This window comes from Artemia sp. Qi Xiang Cuo, unplaced genomic scaffold (assembly GCF_049724085.1).
Source record: "Artemia sp. Qi Xiang Cuo unplaced genomic scaffold, ASM4972408v1 HiC_scaffold_3025, whole genome shotgun sequence".
NCBI lineage: Eukaryota > Metazoa > Arthropoda > Branchiopoda > Anostraca > Artemiidae > Artemia > Artemia sp. Qi Xiang Cuo.
The window spans coordinates 1,376,614-1,388,833 of NW_028300420.1; the positions used below are offsets into that span (position 1 = coordinate 1,376,614).

Sequence of the window (12,220 nt, forward strand, 5' to 3'; positions counted from 1 at the left end):
TGAATTGGAGGTGTTTTCAAACTAATTTTGCAATGCTTTGATGCCAAATATGAATTCCCAAGTTACAAAAATTTTACCAAGTTACCATCGCTGTGTTGAAAATATTGAAACTGATTGCTGACGTGTTAAGTTAGCTTTTCTTAAACGTTTTTACAATGATATAATATATAAATTTGTAATTATGGCTTTTTTTATTGTTTTAAACATATTATAATTCTTTGTTTAATAAGGTATTATCGTTTATTGAGACTGAGCACAGAAAAATGAAAATAGTAGGAAAAAAGTTTTCTATATCAAACTAACTAAATAAAATAAGTGGACAACCATTCATTTATGGTTTAAGTGAAAGGATATACGAAGCCGTCTAAAAAAGCAAAAATCTCTTTTACACGTCAGTGGTATTAGGGATCGAATGCAACACGAGGAGGTGTTGCGATATTATAACCCCCCTCCTCTCAATTTTTTTACGAGCAATGTCGTCATAAAATGCAAGTAAAATGAATTTCCTTCCAGATTTAGCTCTTTGATGATGACATACAAGTGTGCAGGTTATATTACGATTCAATTGTGATAACAAATAGGTCAGATAATCTTGAAAAAACAAGGAATTATATCTTTCCAAATTAAGCGGTGAAATCACTTTGGAGGAGTCACTTATTTTGTTGTCTCGGTTTCTTTTTTTTTTCTTTTTTTTACTTAGTCTTTTTTTTAGGGATAAAATCGCAACTGGCAGAATGCATAGTAACTGTAAGTTTAAACACACGGCTCGAACCCCTACAACCCACTAAATTATATGGAAACTATAAAATGTATGTTGTTAGATCTATGCAATGTTTCCACTTCCTAATTTTTCAGAATTCTAAAACCCTAGTTATAAAAACCACTTCCAATACCAACATTGTTACGCCCCCCCCATTATTTTCGAAATTCTTTCCATGTCGTTTTTAAAGCCAATAAATCGCATACCATATCCAAGCTATAACATCTTGAATTAATAGTGCTTCTAAAGAAATTCGTCCATCGGGCTTTTTTATTAAATGTATCAATTTTAAAAAATCCTATATTAGACAAAAGAAATTTTTTCTTTATAACCTTTTTCAATTTTTCTAATAATAATTTTTGTTACAAATTTGTATAAAATTTAGTAAAATCAATTGACTCGACTCTTTTAGCTGAAACATTCGCCTAAGAATCTATCACTTGTAACGAGTTATTAACACTCCAATATGTGTTAAAGTTAGAAACTTTTTTAATTAAGGAGCATTTTTCCTTAAATTTATTTATAATTTCTCGTAAAATTAAAGATAGGTCAGTAGCGGCAATTTTGGTTGGACACCTTGCTGCCCCAGCAATAAAACGTGGTTTTGGTGGATTTTTGTGAAATTTTATCGTCCAATATAAGAAAGGAAACTGTTTGTCATTATCATTTATTTTAATATTGAAATTTTTCAAAATTCTTTCTTCTATATTTTCAATTAAACTATTCTCCTCTATATGGGCCTTTTCGTATGTATTTGTTGTTTGTAACTCTCTTGATAAAATATCACAATAGAGTTTCTGACAAATTATGGCAAAATTATTGCTAGCTTTATCAACTGGTACAATTATAAATTCATTCTGTAAATTAGCAATTGCTTGTTTCATATTGGCATTATAAAATATTGATCCCTTCAAAGAATCTGTAGGATTAATTCTATACATGCTATTTCTTACACTAGTCAAAATCAAATTTATCCAATTCTGAAATCTATCTTTAGTAATTTTCTCCTTCTTGCACCAATTATCAATAAATACGTTTAAATCATTCTTTAATCCATTAAGAATATCTGCTGGCCTTATGTGGTAAGAAAGACGGAACTTAGCCCTGTAAGAAATGTCCTCGTAATTTTAACATTAATATCAAGTTGCTATGAATCCGGCTTAAGCCAATGCCCTTTAGGGTATTGAACCAGATAGACTTATTTTTGTAACCCTTTCCCTGTACACAATTTCCTTATGTTGTAATAGAAACCCTTTTTCTTAGAAGGGTTGAATTAGCTACGTTGTCTGACAAACAAGGGAAGATATCTTTTGATATAGCGGGAGACTGAGGAGGGAAGTCAGTTTAAACCCTAAAATTACATCGAAAGGCAAATTATCAACTACCAAAAAATCCCAGTAAAGATTAACTGTCATATTTGTACCAGGTAATATCAATGGTAACCTTGCAATGCCCACTACAGGTAATTGATGTCCTGAAAGCGATTTAATCACAGTATTTGTAGGTTTTAGAGGTTCTCTATTACGCTGAGGCAAGGAATCAAAGAAGGCTTTCGAAATGAGAGACTTCTCTGAACCACAGTTCAAAAAGGAGTCTCACTCAACATTATAAATTAAAACCTTATTAAAAAGCGGAAAAGAATTCATATTACTATTAGAAAAATTTAAAAAACAAGGTTTATGAAGAGATTTTGAATCATGAAAAGCCAAAATAGACTCTTCCGTACTAATTGGCCCTTTTAGTTTCCCTGTTCTGTGTTTTCAGCCTGCATAGCATGTCGGCCTTTTTTTACAATTTCACAGTTATAAGTGTGATGATTATCTGTTTTACATATAACACAGAAAACACTTATTCTTGGTTGTATATCAGGATTGTTACTAACGGAAGTTGAAGCATTAGCATTAGTTGTCTGGATTGGACTCGGACTAGCGCCGTGGTATCCATGAGTACCTTCTTCAGAATTAAATGAGCTATACTAATTTCCCCGTCTAGAGTAGCCGGATTAATTCGGACCTCGATTACCTCGGTTACTATAAGAAGATCGAAAATTCCTGGAATTTCTTCCTCTGAAATTACCCCGGTGGGGGGGATCGACGTATGAACCATTATTAGGAGGAATATAGCCCCCACGACCTCTATGAAAGACCCTATTATTCAAAAACCGTCCTCTTCTTGGCTCATAACGAGAACCTCGGCTACTTAAATTATGAGAGGGTGTGGACACCGCCGCTGATAAGGAGGCCATCCCTGAACAAATTCCGTTAATTTCTTCATATAATTTCGCCCTTTGAAATACTTCTGTAATATTAGCGCATAACCCTTTTTCACGAATGGATCTTCTGATATTCTCATTTAATCCTTGTTCAAAGGCCTGCTGTTTTAATAGGTTGATACCTGGAAGGAGGTATTAGCTTCCAGGAACACTTTTAACCACAAAAGAATAGCTCTCAAATTCTACATTAATGCGCATAAAAAATCTTACGAATGGCTCATTATTTTCTTGACTAACTTGCATAATATGTTGAAGTTTTTCAGACAGTGAAATTTTATCACGAAAAGCAGAGCACAGGGATTCTTTTAGCCCAGAAAAATGTGTAGCGGTCACATACTTTTATATATACGAGCTATACGATTCCTCAGACATTAAAGCAGCGTATCTCTCGATAATTACTGATTCTTTTAATTCCCATTAATCTACAAACTCTTTGAAGGTTCTTAACCCAGCTGGAAATTTGCTGTGGTTTAATCAACCTTTTTTTTAGTGGAAAATGGGTCAATTGTGCTATAAGCTACATGTTGGAATACTGGAGCGGGGGTAGCTCCCGTATTAACAATAGAAGCTTGCCCTAGGGCTGAAACTTCCGGTTTATCATTTACCCGAGGTAGGGACATTACTTAAGGGGAATTTGATTATAGCTTACCAAACTTAAGCAACCAACTTATCCTATTTGAGTGACCTGGAACCGAAGAAAGGCTACTATCTATTCTCAACTCCACCAACCAGCAATTCCTTAATGAGGGTGCCAAGTTGAGCAATATCCAATCATTATTTGACTGTTTCAATTTAATTATTGCGGTTAGTCTTATTTTTATAGATCTAAAAAAAAAGCATAAGCGTACAGGCAAGCAGTGAAGGCGAAGAAAAATTAAAGGGATTCAATTAATTATCTTAATGTCCACGCTTGGGTCTTCTTTAATAAATTTGTCGAAAGGAACGTTCTATACTGAATTTGACATGCGCAGTGGGTTTTTCCAAATTTCTATTGATGAAAGGTACCAAAAATTCTTCTCGTTCTTATCACCTTTAACTGTCCGCAGCCACCACTACACAAGAATACCACAGCGAAGTGTATTTGGGGCAAAAGCTTTCGCTAGCTTCATGGATAAATTATTTCCAGAAAGTAACCGTTCCTTCATTTTCAATTTATTTTATTATATATTCATTAAAACAGAAGCTTCAAACATTTATGAGCACTTATTTCATCTACAGGTATTCTGTGAGAGTTTAAAGAATTATAAGATCAAATTATCAGCGACTAAGTCACAACTTTTTTAAGAATATATTCAGGTCTGATGATTCATAGTGTAAAGTTACAAAATCAGCACTCAATTATACAAAATATATGATATTGAAAAATTAGTAAGGACAGACAAAATTTATGAATTAATATCTCAATTAGTACTTTTCAAATCTTATCAATGCTATTATCTTAATTATCATGATTTAATAGCTCCTTTGACAAAATTATTAAATAAGACCCAAGCGTGGACATGGAAGGAAGAGCAAGAGATCGCTTGGTTGTCCTTAGTTGGACAAATAACTCGTAAAGATAGTGAAATTGTAATTCATATGACAAACCCTGAAAAAAATTGTGAATTATGCGTTGACTCCTCTGAACATGGGGTCGGGGCTATTCTTTGTCAGGAAAAAGATGACGGAAGGATGGGAGTCGTTTGTTCTTTTTGTAGATTTTTATATAAAACAATTTCCAAGCAGTCTTCTATTTTTATGGAATTATACGGCTTATATGAAACCCTAAAAATCTCTCAGATTCAGTATTATATTTGGGGAAGAAGGTGTAATATTTATGTGGACGCTAAAAATTTAGAGTATTTACGTAAACACAGGGATCTCTCTAGTAAGATGTACCAAGTATCGTCACTGATGGATAGTCATTTATATACGTATAGACCCAGTCCTGGGACTAACACTGGAGCTGAGATTTTATCGAGACCATTTCTGGAGTGCATAGACGGTAGTCAGACCTTATATATCGTTCATAGTGAACTAGAATTTTTAGCAGAAGGAGTTGGTATTATTAAACTTAATGTATATTGAATATGTATTCAATCAGATGACATTAGCCATCGACAAATAAGGGCTACCGCGATAAGAATTGTTCTTGATTTATTTAAAGATCCGGATGTGTCGAAGGACCGCCGTGCTCAAAAGAGGAGCTTCATATCTGATAAGCTCGCTGAGTCACAAGCGGATACTGACCCAAAGTTCTGGTGTTAACCAGGGACACAGAAGGGTTGGATAATTCGCGGTGACTATAGTCTCTACCGCATTTTTAATTTTGATGATATGGATATTGAAAAAAAGAATATGATATTTGGTAAAGTCTCTTCGTGGTTCGTTCCTATTATTCAAGAGTTTGTTTTAATAGATGATATTCTCTATAGAATTGAGTATGCTCCAAATAGTCATTCTAGGCTAAACCAAAAAGTAGCTGCAGAACCGTCTATTCAGATAGTTTTACCTAGAGCGATGATTCCGGGCATCTTAAAATTATTTCATGATCATTTAGCGCTTGGTAGCCATTCCAGCTACTAAATAACGTTATGGAAACTCCTACAGTTTTGTATTTTTGAAAATATGGCCTCCAGTATTAAGGAATTTGTAACTAATTGTGATTCATGTAACAGCGCAAATAGTAAGAAGATTAAACCTCCTCTCGGAAAAAATTTGACACCAAATATGCCTTTTTTGGCTTGGGGAATTGATGCTGCAGGCCCGTTCCCAATAATAAGTGCAGTTAATCGCTACGTATTGTTAGGGGTAGATCTTTCAGTGGATTAGTTGTTTTGCATAGTGTACCTTCGTTAAATACCGAATTTACTAGGAAATTCTTATGGGAAAGAATTTTCGCTTGTTATGGATTACCTGAGGCAGTGCTCTCTGACCATGGGTCAAATTTTGACTCCACAGAGATCAGACAAATGTTTAAAGAATTAAATTGCAAAGATATATTCCAGTCCGTATAACCCACAAAGCAACGGCGCTGTGAGTAGTAACCGTACAATTACTTGAAAAACTAAATGCAAACTTACGCCTGAAGGCACGGATATGTGTGTAGGTTTTCAAGTAATTGTACGGGTGTCAGTCGATTAGAGAAAGTTCCGTGGTCATTCATCTGTAAGTTGATTAGTAGGTTTTTTTTTTAAACTTGGCTAATAGGTTTTTAAACCTATTAATACGAATGCTACATGCATTCCATTTTTGGAACTAGGAGCGAGATTGTGTGATGCTATAAGACTGGTTTTCGCTTCATGGGTTCATTAATAGAAGGACTAATTTTTATGAAAAGGGTAATTACTTCTTTAGTTTACGAGATTTGCGAATTTTTTGCGAAAAGATATTTGCGTAGACGCTTACAAGGGGAATTGCTAGAAAGTATTCAATAGATTAATTGAAAATTAACGATAGAATGAAATTGTTACTTGACCTATCTTTACCTCGCCGATGTGGTATGTATAAAACGTAAGTAACTTTTTAAAAATATTGTAAATTTAAAATTACAGGGCGGACCAGTTGTAGGAGGGGGGGGGGTTGCTTAGTGGGGGGCGGGGAACGAGGGTTCAGTTACCGTGCAGACCGGGGCACGGATGGTGTAGGATAAACCCGGGGTAAGTGACACGGGGTCGTCCTGTGCCCGGGGGCTCTCCCTTTTTTTTTTCGTAAATCGTGCTCCCTGTTTTCAAAATACCATTTTAGTATGTGAGTTGGAGCCTTTTGTGGCTAGATATTAAACGTAATGAAATTTATCACGGAGGTCCAGTTGTACAGGGGTTTCAGTTATACAGGGGTTCAGTTAAAGGGGGGTTCTTTGTGTTAAATGAGTAGTTTTTGTATCTTTTAAAAGAACTTTTCTTTTTTTTATAGAATGAGGTTCATTTTTACTTTTTATTTTTCTTTTGTTGTTTGTCAATATATTAGTTATGATTTTGTTTAATAAGTATTTTTTGTATATTTTTTAATATCATTAAGGTGAGTGAGAGACTAAGGGGCATTATTACTAGTTATTTTTTTTTTACTTGATTGTCTATAAAATCGTTTTTTGTTGTTGTAATAATTAGTTTGTTTTTCTATAAAAATATATTTAATGTGAGTGATAGTCTCAGGTGACATAGTCAGATTTATTTTTCTGTTCTTGATTTTAATTTAAAACTAACTTTTAATGTTAAATAATTAGTTTTTTTATCTTGTATAATATATTTAAGGGGATTGAGAGACCCAGGTGCCTAAGTCCGTTTTATTAATCTTGTCTATAGGGTAATTAAAAAACGAACTTTTATTTTTATAGAAGTATTAAATTTATATTATAAATGAAAGTGACGGGGATTGAGAGAATCAGTAGACAAATTCCGTGTGTTGTTTCATTTCGTTTTAGTCATTAAATACTAAATATGATTGTTTTATATTTAGTTTTTTTATATTGTAAATGAGCTGTCCTGTGATTTAGATACTCAGTGGCCTAATTCCGTGTTTTGTCTTTACTTTATTGTCATTAAAATCTTTATTTTAATGTTAAATAATTATTTTTTTTTTCTATTAAAGTATCTTTGCTGTGATTGTGTGACCCCGTAGAATATTTCCGTGTGTGTTTTATTTACTTGATGTTCTATAACAACTAATTGGTTTTTTTATTTAATTTTTTTTTTATATTTTTACAGATCGTTTCGGAGATTGAGAGTCAGTTGCATAATTAAGTGTTATTTTTATTTAATTTATTGTCAATAAAAAATAAAATTTTTTGTTAAATAATAAGTTTATTTCTATTTTAAATGAGATGTCAGGAGTGTGAGAGAATCAGTTTAATGATTACGTCTTGTTTTTCATTACTTTTTAGTCATTAAAAAAAATATTTTTGTGTTAAATAAGTATGGATTTAATATTTTGAAATAGCTTTAAGAGGAGTGAGAGACACACGTTTACTATTACGGATGATTTTTCTTTACTGGATGGTCTTTAAAATCTACATTTTTTTGGTAATATAGGAGTTTTTTTGTATATTAATATGGCTTTAAGGAGTTTGTGAGACTATGTTTAATAATTCAGTGTTGGATATCTTTAATTTTGAGTATATAAAAAAGAAATTTTAGTGTTATTTAATTAGTTTTTGTAAATTTTTATATATATTTAATGGGTGTGAGAGACTCAGTTGCCATATTCAGTGTGTGGTATGTTTCAGTGGTGGTCTATAATATATAACAATGGGTGATAATTATTGATATTGTGCTTCTTTTAAAAGAGCTTTAAGTTGATTGAGAGACTCTTTTGACATTGTCAGTATTGTTTTTCTTTAATAGGTATTAATAAAAAACAATATTTTAATTTTAAATAATGAGTTTTTCTATATTTTAACATAGCTGTTATTGTTTTTAGAGACTCAGATGAATTTTTAATTTATGGTGTTCAGTCCTGTGTTGTCATTAAAAAAGAAATTTTCTTGTTAAATTAGTAGTTTTTTTATACTTTAAATTAGATTTCAGGGGCTTGAGAGACTCTGTAATGCAGTAATTTTTCAGTAAATACACTCGATATCCTAAAAGTGTTTAATTCAAATTTTTTTAAAACTTCGAAATTATTAAAATTTATTTATTTTTTTCTTTCTGTACATAACTTAAAATGTCAAAATATGATTACAGTTGTAGCAATTGAGCTCTTTGATTGGTCAGAGACACGATGTGACTTTCACACTGGCATTCTATTACAGGTTATTGACAGCGCTCTGTGATTGGTCAGAGACACGATGTGACTTTCCCACTGGTATTCTATGACTGGTTATTGACACAACCTAATCTATTGCATGTATTAAATCAGTATTTTTTACGCAGTGGAACGATAAACACATAAGTCATATCTTTAAAAAAAAAGTGAAGATGGAACATTTTAATAAAGTGTGTTTACATAACAAGGTTATTGTAGCATTGAATGCAGACAAAGAGAAATATTTAAACTTTGAAACAAGTACAGGTGGTAGCACTATTGGAAATGTATGCATGCAGTGTCACGACAGTAATGAATTAAATTTCTTTGGAATACCGAAAAAATTTAACTCTTATCTTGGTGGTTATGCGAGATTGAGATCTCCAGAGATGATTGCACTCAAAGAGAATGACAACATAAAAATTATCATTGATGATAGAGGAAAACTCCTTGCTACTATTTTAGGTAACGCAGTACCTACTGAAACATCCAATCGTCATCTTTCATGTATTATCATTCAACTGGATATCAATATAAGAAAGTAATACTCTTCTACTAATATCGTAAGCCATATCGTGTGTACGTGCCGAAACTGTTACCTGTGTAAAAATAATGTGATAAGAGACAGTGAAATTGCCAGAAAAATAAAAAGTGCATAGTCAGAAAATATCAAGAAGGAATATAAATATGAACCGATGAAAAAAAAAGCACCAGCAAACGATATTTACATTGGTCAAACAGTTATTGAACCAAATAATACCACAGACGAAAAGTATATTGAGCATTTCGATGAGACACAATTAAAAATTGTGTATTAATAAAAATGTAATAATGATTATTATACTGATTAATAACTCAGAGATTACAATATCTATAATATCAAGAGATAATATGGTGAAATATTTTATGGAACAGAATCAAAATGTCCAAAGTTTATTGTTGATATTAATAATTTATCATAATATATTTTTTGTATTGATATTATACATAGAATTATTTCATTAAAAATATATTATGAATTAAAGTGTTATGTCATAATTATTTTTAGAGTAATCTATAATATAAAAATTTTATAATTTATAATAAAAATTAGTATATTTAATAAAATTAAATATAAAAAATAAAAATTCAGACAAATGGTTAAAAATTTTTTATTGAAATAAACTACTTTATAAATAAAAAAAAGACATTTCATTCAATAAACTATAAATAAAATCTAAGAAATCTACAAACTCTGTCCTGAATGTCACTAATGGATACACACTACAGAAATTTCATTTAAGAAATTGTAAAAAATTTTAAGTAAGTAGCAAATTCTTTCAAAAATATGTTAATACGTTTAAGCAATAAATATCTTTAAGCTTAAACAGTCTTTATTATTTATAATAGTTTTATTCATTTCATTAAATTAATAAGAAATTTTAAGTAAGTAACAAGAGCTTTCTTGAATTTTTGTCCTGGACACAACGCATATATCTAATTCAATAAATAATAATTAAATCGAAATTAATTAATAAAGTACTTATTGTTTTTCCCCTATTTGATAAACAATACTGAAATTTAATTCAAGAAATTATGAATGAATTCTAAATATGGAACACACTCGTGTTACCTCATGTATACACAATTCAGAAATTTAATTTAATAAATTATAAAAAATTTTAAGTAAGTAGCAAATACTTTATTGAAGTAACCTCTTGGTTAAATAAAAAAGATAGTTAATTAAATATGTTATGAAAAAATTGTAAGTAAGTAGAAAATTCTTTCTTGAATTCACCTGCTGAATATACAAAAAATACAATTCGTTATAGAAATTATGACAAAATTACAAGTAAGAAACAAACTATATATTTTTTTCATTACTTAGATACACGTTGTAGAAATTTAATTAAAGAAATTATGAAAAAATTCTAAGTAAGTATCAATTTCTTTATTGAATTCATCTATTGGTTACACAATACGGAAATTTAATTTAATAAATTCTGAAAAAAAACAATTTATTTAAATAATTAAACTAGTTTATAAAAAAAAAATAAAAATAAAAAAAGAAATTATTAAAAAATTTGTAAGTAATTAACAAATTCTTTTTGTTTTCACCTCTTGGATATACATTACAGATACTTCATTCAAGAAATTATGAAAAAATCGCAAGTAAGTAACTTTTTTTCTCTTTATCAAAAACAATTTTCACTTAGCTACACGATGTAGAAATTTAATTCAAGAAATTAGGAAAAAATTCTCAGTAAGTAACAATTTCTTTCTTGAAGTCAACTCATGGATACACAATACGTAAATTTCATTCAAGAATTTCATGACTTAGATACACGATGTGGAAATTTGATTCAAGAAATTATGAAAAGATTCTCAGTAAGTAACAATGTCTTTCTTGAAGTCATCTCTTTGATAAACAATTAGGAAATTACATTCAAGAAAATATGTAAATTTTTTTAATTAATTAACAGACTCTTTACTTATTTCACATATTTTATATACAGTCAATAAACTAAATTAAATATATAGTTAAAAAATCGCCAGTAATGCAATATTTTTTATATGTATAAAAATCTAAGTTCACTGATATAACAGATGTATTAATATAATTAAATAAATAAATTAAAAATTATCATAAATTAAAAAAATCATTATTGAAGTGAACTATTGTATATTTACTAATGAAATTTGATTAAATAAATTATGAAAAAAATTGTAACTAAGTAGCAAATTCTTTCTTGAATTTACCTGCTGGACAAACAAAAAAGAAATTTCGTTCAAGAAATTATGACAAAATTCTAAGTAAGTAACAAACTATTTATTGTTTTCACGAGTTAGATATACTACGTAGAAATTTAATTCAAGAAATTATGAAAAAATTCTCAGTCTAAGTAGCAAATCCTTTCTTGAATTCACCTGTTTTATAAACAAAAAAAAAACAAAAAAGACATTTCATTCAATAAATTATGAAAATAGTCTAATTAAGTAAAAAAATTTATTTTTTTAACGAGTTAGATATGCTATGTAGAAATTAAATTAATTAAATTATGAAAAAAAATTCTAATTTATTAAACATTTATGTTTTTAATTTAAATATTTGATAAACAATAATGAAATTTCATTAAATAAATTATGAAAATATTTTTAATTCAGTAAAAAAATATTTATTAAATTAAAATCTTTTATATACAGTGCAGATACTTCATTAAAGAAATTATGAAAAAATCGCAAGTAAGTAGCTTTATTTTTCTTTATCACAAACAAGTTTCACTGAGCTACACTATGTTTTAAATTTAAATCAATAAATTATGAAAAAAAATTTTCAGTAATTAACAATCTCTTTCTTGAATTCAAATCTTGTATACACACACTACGTAAATTTAAGTCAATAAATTATAAAAAATATTTGTAAGTAAGTAACAAGCTCTTTATTGATTTCACCTCTTGAATATACAGTACAGATACTTCATTCAAGA

The 12,220-nt window shown here is 29.7% G+C and overlaps 1 pseudogene; it reads right to left on the reverse strand.

Moving 5' to 3' along the window:
* Window positions 1-2,762: 2,762 nt before the first annotated feature.
* LOC148938691 (uncharacterized) lies at window positions 2,763-3,652 on the reverse strand (annotated as a pseudogene).
* Between the last annotated feature and the right edge of the window lie 8,568 nt (window positions 3,653-12,220).